Here is a 22,500-nt window from a genome sequence, read left to right as displayed (position 1 = left end):
TTGAAGAATATTGCCCTCATTTCCTCAGCCCTGTTTGCTCGTGGTAACCTAATCCTGCTAATTGGATGGAAAAGGAGGAGGAAGGAGGGAGGGAAGGATGGGAGGGAAGAAGGAAAAATGAAAAAAGGAGGGAGGAAAGACGGTATGGAAGCGAAGGAAGGGGGAAGAAGAGAAAGGATGGAAGGGAAGGAAGGAGGGAGGAAAGAAAGGACGAAAGGGGAGGGAAGTAATATCGTATGAAAGTAAAGACGCTGAGAAAGGAGGGAGAGCAAGAAAGGGAAAAAAGTTAGACAAGAGAATAGAGCAGAAAAAGGGGAGAGGAGGACAGGGTAGGTAGGAAAAGGGGTGGAAGTGGAAAGTAAAGATTAAAAGTTATGAAAAGAAGGAAAGCAGACAGGGAAAGGGGGAAAGGAGGAAAAGTAAGCAGAGAAGGCTGGAAGCGGAGGGAAAGCAAGAAGGGAATGAAGAACGGAAGAGAAGGAAGAAATTTAGGAAGGAATGGAAGGTAGGATCGAATATAAAATGAAATACACAAAAATATAAAGGTAACTGAAGAGAAAATGTCGAGACTAACACCTGTCCCAACTACCGCAAGGCACAGTATGGCAGGCAGGTGTAAATTAATGAACAGGGTCCGTATTCTCGTTGATTAAGGAAGTTCCCTACACACCCTTCCCTAAGCGATATAGTTTGCTTATTACGCCATACAGTCCTATTCTGTGTTACAAAAATTCTTACTAACATTGCCATACTCTGCATCAATAACTACAAGAGAATAATAATCATCCGTAGCCAAAAACACATCGCTAAGGAAGAGGTGCTAGGGACCCTCCTTACCTGAAGAAAATAAGGACCCAAGAGGCTTACCTATCCCCTTGCGTCCCTTAACAACCCTTTACTACGAACTTATTATTCCTGGCGTGACGTAAGATATTTTTAAGTCCTGCCTAATGATATCTTTCCCAGGATGAATAAAATAACTAAGCACATGCAACGAATGAGTATAAAACGATGTCCTGGAATTAAATGTTATACACTCATGAAAGGGTGAAATATTGAATCAGCGACAAGATGGCCTCTGCAATCGACTCTCGTGCTCCAAACCCCTTGTTAATAGTTGCAGCTTTGATGGGGCGACGCCAAATGCCTTTCAGTGAGCGTGAACGATGAAAATCAGGAACGCATCAGGCTGGGATGAAGATGATTCAGATATTCATAGGTCTGAGAGTCATCCGCTGTTAGACTACAATATTCACATTAATTTAGATATTCCACGTCCAAGTTACATTTTTTTTTTTTTTATGAATGGAGGACACCTGTAATCTCGTGTTTGAATTAATTTTTTATTTAATTAGTCTCTCCTTCCTCTGTTCATCTTCAGTTCTAAAAAATCTTACGCATCTGTATATCCTTATGTGTAAATTAATAATGCTTTAATAAATGACTTCTCTGTATAACGACCGACGATAAAGTGTAATCTGAAGCATGATTAGTGAGGCAATTTCGATTAGTCAGGTAATTATGATGATCCATGCAGTAGTAAAGCGTCAATTCGAAATTTGGTGTGATGGAGGAGAGGAAAATACTGCAACAAAATTAGCCTAAGCCCTGTATTTCTCTCACATTTTCACTACCCAGAGCTCATCCTCATAAAGCTCTTCGCTGTATCAATGACAAAGAGAGAGAGAGAGAGAGAGAGAGAGAAATGAAGGCAGGCAAAGAGATGACACATAATCAGGGTGGAGGCTGGGATGCATGGCGGGGAGGCGGCTGCAATCAGGGTAGTGTAATCAGACTGGCTCCTGATTTCCTGATTTAACCTAGAAACTTCAGCTAACTCGTCCTTCCTGGGAGAGTCACACTTCAACTCTTTTTTTCATTCTTTCACTCTTCCTCACATGACCTCGTCCACTCAAACTTTTTTTCACTCTCTCTCTCTCTCTGGGAACGTTTCTCATTCTTTTATCTTCCACTCAAGTCTCTTCACTCTTGCATCCACCAGTTTTCATTTTCTCATTGGTCCACCCACCACATTTCACTCCCTCTTCCACCTTTACTCTTTTCACTCGCTCACTCACTCTTCCATCCAATTCTCTCTCTCTCTCTCTCTTCACTCGCTCACGCTTCCTCTCACGCCACATCTTCCATCAGTCCGTCATGCTATCCTCTTTACCCTCCTCACAGTTCATCCTTCCACTTGCTCTTAACCTTCTGGCGGTGAAGTTAAAATCTTGTACTATATTTATTCTAACATCTGACGCATTTATAAACACATAAAACCCTCCGTTACAGAAAGGCTAATAATTCTCTCCATCAAAACTTTCTTAGGCAACGAAATACTCAGGTGATTCGTACAGGTTAACTCAAGACCCATTTATACACCTAAGAAAAATCCTGAGAGTCAAAATCTTAAAGGGTACCTCGATCAACCCTCTCCCATTACCTGACACACTTAATATCAGACGATTTCGCTCAGCTGAGAAAAATCCTACCGGTCAGAGGGTTAACATCTCGGCCAAACATGTATTCACTATGGACGGGTGATATTAATGCGAAAGTGGTGACATGTGAAAGTAATGCACGTAAAAGAGCTGCTGGGACTCAAGGAATGGGTAATCAAGTCTCTCAGTCACACACACACACACACACACACACACACACACACACACACACACACACACACACAAAGCATTAACCCTCTCTTACCCTTGAATCCTCCACTACCATCTCTTGTGCTTGCCTCCTTCCCTAAACCCCTTTCCTTTCTTTTCCTTCCCGTCCCCATTCTTCCTTTCCCTTCCCTCTCTCCGTTTCTTTCCTGTTGTTCCTTTCCCTCCCTTCTTCCCTCTCGTCCCTTCCTTTCCTTTCATTTGCTCCCTTCCCCTTCCTTCCCATCCATTCCCATCTTCTCTCCTTTGTTATCTTTGCATCCCTCCCTCTCCCCCCTCCTTGCACCCCCGAGAATCCCCCTTCTCCCCCCACCCTGCACCCCCGTAAATCCCCCTTCTCCCCCCACCCTGCACCCCCGTAAACCACCGGCTAAAGCAAGCACCAGCACGGCGACCACCAATTAACGATGAGAGAGGCTGATATCAGAGTTTAGTGTGATTGGTGACTGCAGAATGGAGGGAGGGGATGGAAAGGGAGAAGGGAGGGGGCAGAAGGGGGAGGAGGGAGATGGAATGGAGTAGGAAGGGGGTGGAAATGGGGAGGGGAAAGGGGGGATGCTGTAAAAGGAGGGAGGGGAAGGTGACACAGGAGTGGAAAGATGGAGAAAGGGGAGTGGGGGGTGAGATAGGAGTATTAAGAAGATGGGGGGGCTGGACTGAAAGAAGAGGTCTGGGTTACTGAGAGTAGTGGAGGGGATGATGGAGGGAGGGTGAGCTGTGAAAGAGGAAGGAAGGGGGGTAGGAAAGGAAGAGTAAAGTGAAAATGGAGAGGAGGAGGAGGAGGGATAAGTGAAAAGCTAGGGTTACTATGAGCTGTGTGGAGATTGATGAAAACAACAAACTGAGAGTGAGCGGGAGGGGGATGCAAGGGTGACTGACGTGATAAGAGGGAAGAGATAAGAGAGACTGATTGGGGCATGACAGAGGGGGTGAGGGTTGAAAGAGAGGAGCAGGATAAATATAAAGTGATAAAGAGTGGAAGTTCAGTAGGCTAGAAATAATGGTGGCTCTATCAGGAGACATTTCAGGACACTTTCATTTAAACGACATTGACTTCCATCACCTCACATCGATTATTTATTTTTTATTATTTTTCTTTGGATAGGCAGTGTCTAGTGTAAGAGGGAAAATAAAGAAGGAATGGTGCAACACTGCAGTGAAGACAAAATGAAGTAAGATGGGGGGTGGGGAGCTGATGAGATGAAAAGCCCTTGAATCCACCCTGTTAAGAAGAGCTTCATACGGAAAGCTTCCATTTTCCCAACACACACACACACACACACACACACACACACACACACACACACACACACACACGAGGACCAACATTGCCCTCATTAGCCTTTAATCGGAAGACGAGACGAGACAGCAATATTTCCTTCAGACCAGATATTTCAGTTTTTATTTTTTTTAAAGTAATTACCGAGGAAGTTTTTTGTCTGTTAAGTTTTATTGGTATTTTTGGGAAACATTTTTTTTTCTTTTAGTAACTTGGAGGAGCAAGGATTTCTCTATAGTGGGCAAATTTCAGAAGCAAAATTTTCTCGTAGCTGAAATTTTTTTGGGTGCAACCTCCGTAACCTTAAGCCAAAGCCCTCAATTTCTGAAATGAAAATGTATGACGTGGCTGGATTTTTCATTAGCCAGCATCACACATTACGCGGCGCAGTCATCTGAGAGAGAGAGAGAGAGAGAGAGAGAGAGAGAGAGAGAGAGAGAGAGACGTGTTATATCTCCTTTACATGCTTCTGAAATTTATCATATGTTTAACCTTTTCAGCAGAACATCATTTTCATTTTATGCTTACGTCTACCCAATGATTTTATTCCGCTAAGTGAAGGGGTCAGGGTAGGCTACTTCTTACCACAACACCCCTCCCTCTACCCTCAATCCGTCGGCGTTTTAAACTGAATAAAATCGTCTGTAGGCGGTAAGAACAAAACAGAACTTACGCCATGGTTGCTATTATTGGTGGAATCATTGCTGTAGCCCTGGACGTGAACCAAGTGGACTACAGGCTGAAAATATCCACAAACAATCCACCATTCTCCTCTGCAGGGACGGGAAGCCGGGCAGTTGAGGGACGCTTGTTTATATGTGTGCCACCGCGTGAAGGCGTCCCTCTCCATCACGGCCACCGTGGTGAAGGAGTTACACATACGATCACAAACTTCTTAAAGCCCTTCATGACGCGCCTTCATTTTCATTTTAATGTTTCGAAGATTTTATTCAGAACAGGATGGATTTTTCGAACAAGAGGGTTGAGTAAAGCCTTAATGAAAGCTTTAAGTATAAGCTTTAAATACCAGACGCTTTTCCTAAGCTGAATAAACCCATATTAAAAAGAAAGCCACATGGATTGAAGGTGTTAAGGTGAAATATAATGTGCTCTCTGAAGGACGCCGGAAGTGGAAGGGGGGATTGTCGGGTCACTGAGAGCCCCAACTCTGCAAAATCCCTCCCCCCCTCCCTCCCCCCACACAACCCCCCCGGGAGTCGTGAAGGCTCCCATAAACCTCCGTGATGTCTGCCTGGCGTGGGGGTTTATGAGGCTGCCAGGGGGTTTTACAGGGTTTACCATTTTACTGGCTTTTACAGGACTTGCGAGCACATACCCCACCAGGCCCTCCTCAAGGCCTCTACTGTTTAGAGAGAGAGAGAGAGAGAGAGAGAGAGAGAGAGAGAATTTTCTATCTTGTAAATTAACACCACTACAGCAACAACCACTACAACAACAACTACTACTACTACTACTATTACAAAAACTACTACTGCTACCACTACTACTGATAATAATGATGATAATGACTGAATGATAATAATAATGATGATGATGATGATGACAGCCAAACTTCCTCAACAAACACACGTACTTCTAGGATGTACAAGAAAAACAAGAACAAACATAAAAATAACTAAAAAAATAAATACAATCTCAATCTACTGCCCGCTAAGTGCCTCATTCAGCCGTTACTTAATTATTTTTAAGTACCCCCTTAAGCACAGCAATTAGTGAACGCCAATTAAGGACAAAACTTTATTAATAACGTTTCACGAGAGAGAGAGAGAGAGAGAGAGAGAGAGAGAGAGAGAGAGAGAGAGTTATGAGATTCTGTGCATTGGTATCTCCCTCTCTCTCACACACACACACACACACACACACACACACACACACACACAATGAACAAACTGCTCTCAAATTTGTCACACACTCCCAGGCAAACGCTCCCTCCCACACTCTAGTTCTCTCTCTCTCTCTCTCTCTCTCTCTCTCTCTCCCTCTCTCCATTCATACATTCATGCACCCCACAGCTCTTCCCACGCAATCAGGGACTGTAACAATAAAAGAACTTCTATGATAGTATAATCCTCATAATAATCGCTACCAGAATAGTAACTGAATTTAAGAGCTTCATGATTGACGTCAAATCTGTTTCACCAGCAGCTACGCAGTTAATATATGTATACATTGATTACTTACACGTCACAAATTCTCCCCCACTTTCCCTTCTCGTATTGTTCTTACATTCTCCGTCCCTCCCTCCCTTTCTCTCTCTCTCTCTCTCCATCACACACACACGCCAAGAATTTTTACACACTCATGCATTCAATAACACACACACAGATCGGCGCCAACTTTCGCAAACATCACTCTTTAAGTTTTATTCACACACCCTCGAAAACTCGCCCGCCCTCCCACGCACTGCCTAAGACAAAAGGACACACACACACACACACACACAAACTTTGAGAATTGCACTATCATTTTCTCTCTCTCTCTCTCTCTCTCTCTCTCTCTCCCTCTCTCTCTCAACTGCTTGTCCGTGCTGTATATTAAGTTACGTTTAATGAGTCTGTGTGATAAGCATTTATAGGACGCTGAGAATGAGCTTTTTCCAGTGTCATGAATCCTCACATTTCTCACTATGATGAACAATTACTGCATGATGGTAGCAAGTTCTAGACAGATGGATAGATAGATGGACAGATAGATGCATAGATAGATAGACTGATAGATGGCTTGAATATTAGACGGATAGATACACAGATAGATACATCATAAACTGCACCATAATATTGAGTTTACGTAATAAATTATCCACAACACACCTGTATCAAATAATTCCAATCCATTACATACACGTTACTAAATTACTATGGTAATGAACTGCCTATCTAGAAATCCCTGCAGAGTGTATATTTGCAGCGTTAGGCCCCGTACCAGTAAAACATTATTTATTATTATTATTATTATTATTAATTATTTTTCTATAGGCACTATTTTCGCATACACAACGCTTTTTACGCTTGCATTAGACACGCACACAAGCACGCACGGGCACACACACACACACACACATTTTTTTCCAACACATTTAATTCCATAATTTGTATTTGACACTCATTTTCTCATTTCCACACCCACTCCTTCCGTCTCACATCGTTCCACATTCTCTGTCTGTCTGTCTCTCTCTCTCACGACTACCATTACCACCAACCCAACTGTCACCGACGTCATTACAGCCATTATCATCACCACCATCTTCGGCATCATTCCTAATAGTATCTTCATCATTATCATCATCATTGTGTGGGCAGGATACAGAGAGAGGATAATGATGGCTTAAATAGAGAAGGATTATCATCAGTAATGGATCATCTACGGCCTACCTCCCTATCGATCTCTCGCCCTCGCCCACACAAGTAACTCTTCTCTTCATCCTCTCAGAATATATATGAGGCACCCACACACTCCTCTTCCATTCTCTCTCTCTCTCTCACACACACACACACACACACACACGCATCAACATCCACATTCTCCCCAACATGTGCTCAGTATTCTCTCTCTCTCTCTCTCTCTCTCTCTCTCTCTCTCTCTCTCTCTCACACACACACACGCATCAACATCCACATTCTCCCCAACATGTGCTCAGTATTCTCTCTCTCTCTCTCTCTCTCTCTCTCTCTCTCTCTCTCTCTCTCTCTCTCTCACACACACACACACGCATCAACATCCACATTCTCCCCAACATGCGCTCAGTATTCTCTCTCTCTCTCTCTCCTCATCTTCATATCCACACATCCCAGAGTTCTTCCCATGCTCCAGCGGGTGTAACAGAAGTACACCTCTAGGAAAATACAATCCCCATATTTCTCGATACCAAAACTAACTTGAAATACGAGAACTTTTGAAAACTTTGAATTCTTTTCCCTAATCAGCCATCACCCACTATAATTATACAAGTAGATCTTTATTATTAACATTATCACATTCTCTCTCTCTCTCTCTCTCTCTCCTTATATTTCTAAAAAACATCTCTCTTTACACCTTTCTCTCTCTCTCTCTCTCTCTCTCTCTCTCTCTCCTTACATTTCTAAAAAACATCTTTCTTTACCTCTCTCTCTCTCTCTCTCTCTCTCTCTCTCTCTCTCTCTCTCTCTCCTTACATTTCTAAAAAACATCTTTCTTTACACCTCTCTCTCTCTCTCTCTCTCGCCTTACATTTCTAAAACTCACATCTTTCCTTACATATCACTTACACACACACACACACACACACACACACACACACACACACACACACACACACACACACACACACACACACACACACACACACACACACAACGCACAGAGCCACGCCAACTTTCGCACACACAACTCCATAAATATTTTTTCACACGGAAAATACGTCAGCCCTCCCACGCATGAAACACACACACACACACACACACACACACACACACACACACACACACACACACACACACATCAATATTCACTTTCTCCCCAACATGTGCTTAGTATTCTCTCTCTCTCTCTCTCTCTCTCTCTCTCTCTCTCTCTCTCTCAAACCTTTCTATTTAACTAAAACATGGGGTTCAGGAATAACTGGAGGCGTTTGATGACAGACTATGGAAAAGGGGCCTTGGCGTAGAAACAGAATATCGTCACTTTTACTGAACACTTGTTTTATTCCTGATGAAACCCTGCCTATCTTTACCTCTATCTATTTTATCTATTTTTTTATTTACGTTTTTATATTTCTATCTGTCTACATAACGACCGCGGATCCCTTCGTCAATTTTTTTTTTAAAGCATCGGTCTCTTTATTTCTTTTTACTCTTGAAATTTGTTAAAATGTTTGTCTGCTTAATGCCTGTTTGTCTTTCTTTCGTTTGTGTGTGTGTGTGTGTGTGTGTGTGTGTGTGTGTGTGTACTCGTCCATCTATCGGTCTACTTATTCACCTGTTAATAAAATTTATTCCCTAATTTTTTAATTCCTCTATTTTCATGCCTACTTGGACCTCCACCTCCATCAATTGTACAACTATCCATCGATCTATATATCTATCTATTACAATTCCTACATTTTCGATAATCTACTGCATATCTATTTTTGTAATGGCCTTCCTATCACTCCGTCATTTTAAACCATCCTTCAGCTATGTATCCCTCAGTAATCCTATCTCAACGTTCCATATCTATATCAATTTCATTTTTACGAATTTATAATCCTGCTGATCTCTCTTTATCCCCTTCACTAAACCTACTGCTTATTTTAACACTCTTACCTCGTGATGTCTTTTTATCATTATTTACAGATATTCATGATGATTGCATTGAGTTTGGGAGATTCATTTCGTAGTGAAATGGTAAATGAAGGATATATTTTACCTCCAAGTACAAAATCTCTCCAGAGTTGAGTAAAACTGTAAGGTGGCAACAACAACTATAAAAATTAGATCATTGGAGTCGCGTAGTTAATTAAGGTTGTTAAAGTTGTGCTCTCTCTCTCTCTCTCTCTCTCTCTCTCTGTATGGAAACGTGCGTAGTCATCCAGCTGCTGCCATTACACACTGCACTGGGTAATTGGATGGGAGGGTGGATGAGGGAAAAAAGATGCATTGAATACATCCAAGAGGAAAATAGGTCCCTGGATCCCGTACTCTCGCCAGCTAAGAAGGCACCCTAGCACATCCTCTTCAGCGATTTATTTTCCAAGTTACCCATTAATATCCTCGTTTTTTGCTTCTTATGTCTTCTTAATAACGACACAGACTGCATAAATAACACACAAGAACATAATAACGAAGCTGAATCGGATATAAACAGGTAAGGAAGAGGTGTTTATAACCTTCCTAACCACACGAGAATACCGCCCAAGGTCTCACACACACACACGTTAATTTAGGCACCAAAACACCTTCATGTAATCCTCCTCCTGCCGCCACACTCACACCACTGTTTATCATCATCAAGGCCTTCATTGCAGTAGCGACTAATTTGAGTATAATTGCTCACAGTTGTATGAAAAGGATCCATTTATTACAACAATGGAGGTGGAAAATGGCCAACCTGTCTTTAAAATATATTTTTTGGTATGACTTTGCATCACTCTGAAATTTCTGACTACCGCTGAACACGCCTACGCTGCACGCCAACAAATTACATCGCGGCAGGCAAGGTGCAGCTCATATACTGCACATAAACTACAGCTTATACCTGCACACACACTGCACGTCATACACAGCACACAAAAGCACAACCCTTGCAATGCACGCAAGGCACAGCCCTTACACTGCACGTAACTATACTGCATAATAACGCAGACCACAGCCAATGCACTGCGCGGATCTACAGCACATAAATTTACGCAAACTACAGCTCACACAATGCACGCAACCACATTACATACACTGCACGCAAATTACGGACCATGCAAAGCGCGCAACGTAAAACTCGCGCATTTTTAGAAACTACAGCTGATACACTACACGCAAAACTACAGCTTGTGCATCAAACGCTATTTACAACCCAACTGCACGCACACCACAACTCACACCGTGCAAATCACCGCCAAATTCATGCATGCAAACCACTGACCAAATCACGCCGGTAAACCATACAGGCAAGCCATACCTCACGCACTGCACGCAAATCACTAGTAGCCCAATACATAAAAAATAACCAAATCACATGTTTGGATGCATGATTACCACCCAGCGTAGTAAATAGTTTCCTGCGTTATAGGAAACTATTTGGCCTGTTACTTAGTGTAGTCGCTCGAGGGCAGCATTACATGAAGTGAGTGAAGGGTACACGCCCACCCTATCAAATTATCAACCCCCCTTTAAAAAAACTAACAAAAATCTAACTAAAAATATATATACATCTCTTATATACTTGTTCTAGTAACCTATATTTCACGGAAAAAATGTATGCCATATATCACGTGGACAAATTCTTCACACCCCAACTACGTATTAAATTACAGCCGTAAACAACCACACAATATTCATATTTATATTGCCCACCATACATGCACATACGGGCCACTCGAGCAAACAGATGACACCCCCCACCTCTCTCTCTCTCTCTCTGACAACACACACAAAAGCTAATAACGCCACAAACGCACACATACGGCATAATGCTACCCATTAGCATACACACAGACACAGACACACACACACACCAATTACCCACGCCCAGTGACACAAATTGCTGACATTAATACATTTTTGTCATGTACTATTGATAAATTGCCTGTCCCACGTCAATTTGGACCAAACAAATACCCAGTGGTTGAAAGAGACAAAAAGGAAAAAGAGAAAATACCAGAACTACAAAAATAAGATACGAATATATATACTTACACTCATACCCACACGTCTTCCCTCTTCGCCACCATATTTCCATTCATATCAGATTAAGAGGCTTCTTCTTTAGGCTACATGAATTTTTTTTTACCATTATACGTATGAGGATATATAGGGTGATGGTGACTGCAGGAGAGAGAGAGAGAGAGAGAGAGAGGGAGAGAGATTTATACAAGGTGCTTTACTACAGAGGCCTAAGAAAACCCCAATATATCATTTACTAACAAACGTTTTTAATTGAAACTCCCTTCCCACAACCTTCAGTCTGTGTCCATCATGTATATACTGCACCTGAGAACCTCCCGGACATTCGAACTTAGAGACACAAGCCAGGGAAAGGTAATACTGTCCTCTCACCAACGCAGCGATGAGTTGGTATCGAAGTGTATCCAGTGGTAATGAAACACTGGATAAATGACCGTGTATTTTATTCCCTTTTGTTTTTCTTTGTACTGGAAACATCTTGAGCGAAAAGGATTTGGAAACATACCTCGCACATTTCATTAGCTAAAGGAAAACATAATGAATAATGCAGCCATCCGAGAGGATAAGCTACACTGAAAATTCGCTATTTTACAGCGGCCAGGTTTAATTGTGCTTAAAGGCTGAATGAGTCCACTGTCAAAACCTGGTGTAACTGTGGATAAATTCTAATGATGCACCACATTTCATATAAATAGACTCGTTAATAATGGAAATATTTAAATCATTCTGGGAAGTCGGGGTACAGAACCACCGAGTATATATATATATATATATATATATATATATATATATATATATATGATCTGCTTAGGATTTGATACGTCGTATGAACGTGTGCGTGCGAGTAAGTGAGGGTGCAAATGACAAAGCTAATCCAGCAACCTGTGGCGGGCATGAAAGGGAAGACACACATCACCAAGCTGTTTTTGCCCGACAGCCACACGCGAGAAAGCAGTCAACACGAATGGCATGCTTGGCTGTAGGAACAATGTAATACTGTGTACGACCTACTTGCTTGTATTACTAGTGAACACGAACAGCAACCTATTCCGCACGAGGGATATTATTCTTACCTGCGCCATGCATTACCCCTACCTTGCTCCACCACCCACCAACATCCCCGCCCACCCCACTCACGCCTCTCCACACACCCCACGCTTTTCCTATACCTCTAAAAAAAAAAAAAAAGAAAAAAAAAAAAACTCGCCCTCGCCAACGCCACCCCACACACACAATGCCCAATTTGACCCTGCACTGTTGCCTGATGCATTTTTACCTTTACCTGGTTGCTCTCAATAATAGAATTAATTTACAACCTGAACCTAAGCCTATGAATCAAGTTTAGCTCAAATCGGATCAAAAGTCTTAAAGCTGACCATACTCTGTGACCTTATTTAACAGGCTACATCTCCGACCTTGCCCTGTGACCTTTACCTTTGAGGACTGGTCTCTAAAAGGAATCACGTCACTCTTTCCCATCCCTCAACTCTTCCACCAGGTTCAGTCAAAACCGGATCAAAACTGTGGCAGCGGCAAAGGCGGCGGCGGCGGTGGTAACAAAATCGTAACAGCGTCAGGAGCGGTAGTGTAAACAAAGTGGTAGCAGCAGCAATCGTAGCAGTAGTAACAACACAGAACTACAGTGCGAATGCCGGTAATAACAGTAACTAATATCAAAAACAAAATAATGAAGATGATACAAAAACAATATGAAATACCATCCACAGTAACAGCTGTGGTGATGGTGGTGGTACCTGTCATGGTGGTGGTAATATTCAAACATTAAATATTCTTATACCATCCACAACACCAATAACAACTGATGATGATGATTGGGATGCCGTTGCGAAAACTAATTTGCTTTGACCTCTGGCTGAACTGATGATGATGGTAGAGGCGATGATGGCAATGGAGAGGATAATATTTAATGTGTGGCTCCGACTAATCACCACGCCACCGTACTCAATCACGTAAAATCTCGATCATCAGGCATTAAATACCCTCAATGACCAACAAAACGCAACCCAGGGACCTCATTCAACCACACAAACACTGGATGACGGAATTACCGGAGTGTTTATAGCGAAAAGGGAAAATTATCAACCGGCAGAAACGAGACTGGAGACAGGCTTGGGATGATGGAAAATATCTTCTTACCTTGGCGCACTATGGCCGTAATTCTGGCTACTCGCCCTCACCACTCGTCCACGCACAGCACTTTACCTCACTGTCGCCACCAAACACCATAATAACACCGTAAAATCCCGGAAAACACGTATATCGACTCTTGGCTCCACACACCCAGTCAGAAGTACACCAACTGTAAAGGTGTGGGGGATAGGATAGGGAGGGAGTAGGGGTGGGGGGGGGCGATCACCTCCCCCACCTCACATTTTCTCATAAGCATGTGACTTACAAAAAACGGGAAGCTCAAGATGGACAACATATTTTTTGATGAGTTATGAGTCAGACTCGTTACACCGCCGCTGATGCATCTATGTTCTGATAATGCAAATCGCTGGCGGAGAACACATCATTTATTACACCACTGTTAAATTCAATAGCAAAGCACACGGCTGGCACAGTAATTAAGCAAAAAAAAAAAAAAAAAAAAAAGCAATCTGTCTATCACGAGTTAATCGGGTCGGTGAGTTTTTTTTTACTTTAAGTTGTGCTTGGCTCAAATATCGTATTATCATACTCCTCATGCAGTAGTCTAAAATTTGAAATAATGACGTCATTTTTATCTGATCCTAATTGTTTGCGTAAGTCAGTTTCGAATTGGTGAATTAACCAGTAATTTTCAAAGCGTATTCCCTATAAGTACTTTATTTCTATTACTTATTTTGAAGAACTTAAGTGCTTGGTCGAATAAATGATAACAAAAGTTACCTCGTTTACAAATTTCTCAAAGACAAACAACACATAATCGCTGGGCTGCCACGATACCTACAGACAGCCCTGTGCTCTATCTCTGTGCTTGACAGCCGTAATTAACAGCAATTTTCGCTTTTCCATGACAATTACTAATGAAACTAAAATACAATCATTATATATCAGTATGTTACCGATGACACAGGCTATATCTGTACATGTCTGATATTTCGTAAGCATGCAAAAATCATTCCAGTTATACCTGTACGTAATTAGACAAATTAGATTATGTCATATCTGTAAATAATTAGGCAAATTAGATTATGCCTGATGCCTAATTTCAGCTATTGTCTAATATGTTATTGCTGATAAAACATAATGAAAACTACGATTAAATATAAGCTCTGAAACAATTCGCTGTCGATGTGAGTGAGAATCCTGTTAATTCCTATGCAATATTTGCAGTAATACAATTTACTCTCTCTCTCTCTTTCTCTCTCTCTCTCTCTTACAGTGTAGGATTAATGAGCTATAACTAATCAATGCAAATCACATAACAAAAAGCCTCGCCTAAGTAGAATATAATCGACTATGGCAGCAAGCATATACCCCTACGTATGTCCTCCTCATGAAGAAGTTACACCTTTCATTACATTTTTAAATCCTTCTACCCCTTCTACTTCCTCCCTTGTCACTCCCGCACTCTGGCTGCCCCCTCCCCATTTTCCACCTGACTCCCCACCACGCAAGCTCAACCTATAAATTAGGAGTCATTCCATGCAGCGACTCAATTTGCAACACCATATCAGTCTGCAACAATGGCCGACTGGAGAACTACTATCCCTCCTCCACACCACCACTCTTTTTTCACTTACACCCCAATCCCCATCTTTCACCTACCTTCCCCTCTTTCACCCACCTCCTCTCCTCTTTCACCCATCCTTCCCCTTTTCTTTCACCTATCATCCCCTCTTTCGCTAACCTTCCCCCTCCTTCACGTCCCTCCCTCTTCTTTCACCTATCTCTCCCTCCCTTCACCTTCCTTCCCCCATCATTCACCTACCTCCCCTCCTCTTTCCTCCATCTTCCCTCTTTTCTTTCACCTACGTCCTCCGCCTCTTACTACCTTCCCCCTCTTTAACTAAACTCCCCCTCTCATTCACCAACCTCCCCCTTCTTTCGCCTCTCTCCCCCACCGCTTTCACCTACCTACCTTTCCCCCTCTCACCTGTCTTCCCCTTTCTCCACCTTTTACTCCTCTCTCTTCCACTTACTTCTCCCCAATGAACCTACTCACTCACCTACCCACCCCAGCTTGCTCCAGACTGAACACGAAAGCACGCAAGAACAGGAGGGAACACACACACAAAAAGGGCTGGGATAAAAGCGATATGCCATTGTTGCATGTTGAATTGCAGGGGTTTGGGATTAGGGTGAAGGCAGTGAGTGTGCTAATGTGCGTGTGACTCGTGGTTGGGAGTCAGGCGAGGGACGGATGACTGCAACATGTGAAATAATTGCAGGATATGTAGTGGTGGACTTCAACAATGGAAGTAACTGCAACGTCAGTAGAAAGCTAGAGGAGTAGTGTACTAAAGGCAAATAGAATGTATGTAGTACAGTTGTGTAATCATGTAATATTAAGAGATATGTGCAAAATAACTAGCATGTTGAAATATTAATACACTGGAGTACATAGGAAGTCCAAAACAAAAAAATAATCTATTACACTAAAAACAACCAGCAAGTCTAAGAAAGCTAGAAACGAAGAAATGCTCTCCCTCGCCCACCGAACCCTCCGGGATAACAGCTGGCAGGAAAAAATAGGAAAATACCATGCTTGTTGGAAGATTAGACAGGAGAGAGAGAGAGAGAGAGAGAGAGAGAGAGAGAGAGAAACTATGCACCATCGCTTCTCTTACCTAAATTCTGGAAAAAGAAAACTGAACACACACGCAGAATATTTTCTCAATTAATCACTCAACAAAAGTAGTCATGCGAATAACAACAACTGCCTGAATAATAAATTCTCTCTCTCTCTCTCTCTCTCTCTCTAGTACTATCACACCATTCACACCTTCACAGAGTCGTAACTGACCCCCTCTCTCTCTCTCTCTCTCTCTCACACACACACACACACACACACACACACACACACACACACAGGGGAGCATGAAAAACGCGGGAAGTGACATACAGTCCACGTGCTGAATATACTCTCTGATCTCTTGAACTCTGGTAAACAAAGACTGAATGGGTACACACACACACACACACACACACACACACACACACACACACACACACGCATAGGCGATAAAGTCTGCTGGTTGAGAGGGAAGAGGTGAAAAGAGGGAAGGAGAGGAGAAAGTGAGAGGGGAAGGGAGGGAAAAAGGGGAACGAAGAGGGTGGGGAAAAGGAGGAGAGGGTGGGAAAGGGGGAAAGAATGTGGAGGAAGAGGGCAAGAGTTAGGAGGAAGAGGAGGTTAGTGAAGGGGAGGGGGAAGGGAGGAAGAGGGAAAGTGGGGAGTTGATGACGAAGGAAGGGGGAGGAAGGGAAAGGGGGATAGGGAAGGAGAGGGAATGAAGGGGAAGGAAGAGGATGGGTGGAAAAGTGTAATAGTGAAGGTGAGGGGTAGAGATAGGAATGGCGGGGGGATGAAGAGGGGCGATCGAAGGGGGGGGGGAGGAATGGGGTAGGGGAAAAAATAATGAGAGAGGGAGACAGGTAAAACGAAGACGGGGATAGTGGGAGGGGGTGACAGGGGTGAGAGAAGCGACGGAGGGAGGAATACGCCAAAGAGGAAGGGGGTGAAAGAAGGAGGGAGAGAGTGATATGAAATTGAACAATGGACGGAAAGGAAGGTACGAAAGTTGGCGACGGTGGGAGAGGAATAAGGTGACTGGAAGAGGAAAAAAAAAAACATGAAGTAGAAGACAATGGGACGAAGGAGGGATGATAAGGATGGGAAAGGTGAAAAGTACATTAAGGTGAATTAATGACTACCGACTCCACGTACGGTCATTAAGGCAAATAATATTTTAGTTAACTTCTAATCTTTCCCCAAATTTCAACACGCAACAACGGAGTTTACATCCAGGTCCCTATTTGTACTGCTGGATGAAGAGAGACAATAGGGAAACAAACTATGCACGCCAGTCTGACCGGTGGTGAAATTGAGCGGGAAAGAATTGGAGAAGGGTGTCAAGACAAGGGGGAGGGGAGAAGAGGGAGGGGAGGGGGAGAAAGACCGATGGGTGGGGGTGGGGAGGGATGCTGAGTAGGCTACTAGGGAGGAAGAGATGGGAGGATAAAAAAAGAGAGGATGGTGAGAGACGGGGAGAGTGACTGGGGAGGGGAGAAAGGGATCAGAGGAAGAGGGGGAGAAAGGCCGAGGGGAGGGGGGAGGAGGGAGATTCTGTTGACGGAGGGATGGGTGTGGAGGCAGGGTGAGAAGAGAGCAAAACAAACAACACCAACGCCGCCAAAAAGTACACTCAGGGTACACACGTGGTTACCAGGGACACACACACACACACACACACACACACACACACACACACACACACACACACACACACACACACACATAAACACATCGTAAAACACCTAAGGCAGTGTTCTCGTTAAGATACAAAGCTTACTAACATGTCTTCTTGTCGTTTTTTTTATTTTTTTTATTAATATTCTCATCTGTGATAATTGTATGGACTATGAGCCGTATTCTCATCCATTAAAAAAATTCCCAGCACCTCTTCATGCACGATTTTATGCATTATATCTCACAACTGTTTGGAATATTATTAATCTCTTTAACCTCTCTTATCCAGGGACGCTATATTAATTTGTTCTTGATGCCTCGTGACTAATTTATTCAACTCAAAATGGATGTAGTGAAACAACTGGTAGTTCTAATCTCTGTAGTTTAAAAAATCTATCCAACGCTAAAGGCCCAATATGTGTGGAAGGGTGAGGGAAAAGCATGTGGTAGGGGAAACAAAATGAGGAGGAAGATGGGATGGGATGGGATGGGATGGAGATAAGAGAGAAGGTTGAGAAAGAAAGGAGAAACCAAGAGAGGGGGAGAAAGGAAGGGAGGGATATACAAGGAAAGGTCTGGGGGAGGAGGAGAGGGGATGAGAGGAAGGGGGCAGCGATAAGGGAAAATTTTAAAAAAGATGAGAGAGATACAAGGACAAGATTGGGGAGGGGAGGAGTGGGGAAGGGAAGGGGGAAGGGAAGATACAAGGGGAGGAGAGGGGAGGGGTTACAAGAACTAGACTTGTAAACAGCAGCGTGACAGAACCATCAGCTTGTCAGGGGGGTTGGGGGGAGAGGGGATGGGGGAGAGGGAAGGAGGGGATGGGGGAGAGGGGAGGAGGGGATGGGGGAGAGGGGAAGAAAGCATGGAAGGGCTTCAGTAAGGAGGCAGGGGTGTTGGCCTCTGCTTTTTATTCCCCCTCTTTTTTCTCATTCTTATTCATGGTTTTCTCCCTTCCTTCATGCATTTCTCTCTTTCTTATTCATGGCCTCTCTTTAAGTTTTTCCCTCCTTTCTGCGTTTCTTTTCTCCTTCTTATTCACGTTTTTTTTTCCATATTTCTTCCTCTATCCAACATAACTCATTCTCTCTTTAATTAGTGTAGTTCTCCTCGACTTTGTAATTCCTGTAATCTTATTTTTTTTCCTTATTCACATCTGTAATATTTCTTCTGCCTTCTTGCATTTTTCTTCACCTTTTTCTTGCTTTACCTTGAGTCTCCGCCTTTCTGTGCTTCTGTTCCTCTTTCTTATTCGCGGTTCTGCCTATTAATCTTACATTTCTCACTAGCTTTATTTTTTACGGCGTTCTTTAGAGTTGTCCCTTTCTACACTTTCCTTTTTCTTTCCTATGCATGGCTTCCTCTCTCTTTCTTCTTCCTTTCGGCTCTTTTTCATTCATTCTCCTATTAATGGCTTCTCTTTTCGTTCTCTGTTTCTGTGCTTTTATATATTCATGGTTTTCTGTCCCTTTTTTCATTTTCTATCCTCTCTATGGCTTCTCCTTAACTACATCTTCCCCGTGCTTCGCCTTCTGTTTCTCTAAGAGGAAAGGATGGAAGAAACGAAAAGGAGCATATATGAATGAAGGATGAAAGAAAGGATGGATGGAAGGAAGAATGGGAGGGAATACACCAGGATAAAACGAGGAGAAGGAAGGATGGAAGGAAGAAAGGGAGTGAATTCACCTTTTTCCCTGTTCCTTCCTCCTTCCTGCTCTGCTTTCTCTCTCTCTCTCTCTCTCTCTTTTATTCACAGTTTCTCTCGGCGATTTCTCTCTTTCTCTTATTTACGGCATTTTCAGCCTCTCTCTTTCTTCCACATCTCATTCTCTTTCTCATTCATGATTTCAGGCTTTTCCTTCCTACGCCCTCTTTCCTCTTTCTTATTCATAGCCAGTCTTTAAGTTCTCCCTTTCCGTGTTTTTCTTCCTCTTTCCTTTATTTTTTTCTGATTCTCCTTACTCTATTTTTCATCCTTTTACGTTTCAGGTTCCTTCTTTCTGTTCTCCTCTTTCTATAATTTACTCTTTACATTCTGCCTTTCCGTAATTCTTTTTCTCTCTTTTTCGTGGCCTCCAATGTTCTTTCCGCTTTGTCCAGGTCTCTGTGGAAATGTTGGGTGGGAGGGAGACACAGGTTAGAGCTAGCTTTCTTTATCTTCTCTAACTCTCTGGAGACTTGTTCCTGTGTAGCTCGAAACGTTAAAGGAAATAAAAGTTCAAGCTCCAACCTGTCTCTCTCTCCCACCCAACATTACCACTTGGCGCAATGGATCATCTGCATATTCCCATCTTCACTTTCTTTTTCTTTTTTACGTTCTCTTTCTGTGGTTTTCTTTCCCTTTCTCCTTTGTGTCTTCTGTTTGGGCCCTTCTGTGTTTTTCTGCTTCCTTCGTATGGCTTAGGCGTGTTTTTCCTTCCGTTTTTCATTCTCTTCGTACTTCTCATTTCTCACTTACGTTCTTCCTCCCTATGCTTCTTCCCGTTCTCTTCCTTATTCATGGCTTCAGCTGGGTCGTCCTCCTACCTGCGTTCCTCACTCTCTTTTTATGGTTTCTCTTCAAGTCCATCTCTTCTGTGGTTCTCCTTCTCTTTCTCATTCATGTTTTATTACGTCCTTGTGTTCTTCTGCTCTTCATTGTTTATATATTCCACTTCGGTGTTTATTTCCTCTTTTTTTATACTGATGGATTCTGCTTACGTTCACCTGCCTGTTTCTTATTGTCTTTCTTATGCATGGTCTCTGCGTATTTTTCTCCCTCTCTCTCTTTCTGTCTCTGTGTTTTCCATGACTTCCTTACTCTTTCATCCTTCATTTATTTCTCATTCTCTTAATATGGTTTACTCTCTTCCTCCTTCACTCATTTCTTCCTTCTTCCTCCTTTACTCATTCTTATTGACAAAATTCACTTTCTTATTTTCCGTGCTTCTCCCTCTCCGAGTCTTGTTTTCTTGACGCTTTCCTGGTTTCTGTTTTACCTTCCTACTTCCATTATTAAGTAGAAACAGACTGGAAATGATGGTTGATTATAATTTCCTTATGCGAGGACAGAAAGGGGTAAATGTGGGGAAAAAAAAAAAAAAAAACAATGTCTCAATAAAACTGTGTTCTTGATACCCGTATTTTCGTTGGTTAAGGAAGCTCCCTAACACATTTTCCTAAGCGATTTATTTTGCTTATTACGCCTTACTTTACTATTCTTGTTACATAATTCCTTCCAATATCATCATAATCTGCATAAATAACGTACTAATGGATATTAGCCAGCCATATTCAAAAGTAAATCGCTAAGGAATTATTACACATTACTGTCTTATTCTGCATTACATAAATCCTTCCAGTATCGTCATAACCTGCATTTAGAACGTACTAAGGGATATTAACCTGCCATATCTAAAAAATAAATTGCTAAGGAAGAGGTGTTAGGGAGGCTCATTACCCGACGTTACACGCCAGGAGAGAATACTGCATGAATGTTTTAATATGGAAAATAGCGTATGGTTGTGTGAAATTTGCTATGACAAACACTTCACTACTACATAGGCTGCTTCTCACATCATATAATAAAACGTGAACACCAGCAGCCCTTAGCTTCCCATATCGACATAATATTTCCAAACTGAATTACACTCCGAATCCGGAATTTCCTTCAGTCATCACGGCCGTACAGAGGTGTATGACGAAACGACACTGGAAATTGCAGCAGCACTATTTCGAAATGTTTTCTTTGATGTCGCTTCATCGAAAGTGGTCGCCGTGAAAATGAATATACATATTTTTTTACAGCTGTCATCCAGTATCGTCACATATAAATTTCACTACCTAAATATCATATAAATATTAATATTATTTTTTTATTTCACGAGTACAAAAGAAATTCTGATAACACTTGATATTTTTTTGTTTTGCTTTTGGCGCACCGAGAGGAAGTTGGGAATACTGATGCATCAATTTACGGGCCAGACAGTGAATGATGTTTTCGTAACTTGAAATGGAGAAGAGCTGTAGAGACTCGGGAAAGATGTGGAGTAAGGAAGATGATCGACCAGAAATTATAAGTGAGTGCGAACAAAAACGAGGTCATACAAGACAAAATGATATGAACTCGTTGTTGAATAAGGTATAAGAGCCAATTTCAAGGTAAAAGGAAGTATAGAAGGCCACGATTACAACTGATGGGTAGCGTAAATCAGTGCGTCCTATTCATCAACTTTCAATTTCCTTTCCTAGTTTTTTTTTTTTCCCTTTCCTTCTTTCCTGGGTGCACAGACTTTTAAAAATCACACCAATTGCTTGCTACTTAATAATTCTCTTTTCTTGCTATCTCCCCTTCCCTTACCTTCTTCTTTATTTCGGTCTTCCTTATTCTTTATTTATGTTTTTTCACCGATTTTTATCTTTCCCTTTTGGCTTCCTTGGTTATTCCTTCCCACGCTCTCTTTTGTGGTTTCCCCCCTCTTCCTCCTCGCAGCATGGAGCTCTCTCTCTCTCTCTCTCTCTCTCTCTCTCTCGCTCATAAATGCAGGGAACAACAATGGATGAGGCCATCCCGATAGAGTGGAAATAATGGCAGGAGAGAGAGAGAGAGAGAGAGAGAGAGAGAGAGAGAGGAGGAGGAGGAGGACCTAGATACGCTGACAGAACACAATAAGTAATGCAAAAACAAGTACCAAGAAAACTTCGAAAAAAAATGATACGAAAAAGTGAACCGAAACAGAAAAAATAAAGATGAAAAAAGGTGAACAAGAAGCAGAAAAAAAGGTA

Source organism: Coenobita brevimanus, chromosome 26 (assembly GCF_032717465.1).
Source record: "Coenobita brevimanus isolate Jiangsu-jjx chromosome 26, ASM3271746v2, whole genome shotgun sequence".
NCBI classification, from domain to species: Eukaryota; Metazoa; Arthropoda; class Malacostraca; order Decapoda; family Coenobitidae; genus Coenobita; species Coenobita brevimanus.
Note: the sequence above shows the minus strand (reverse complement) of the source record.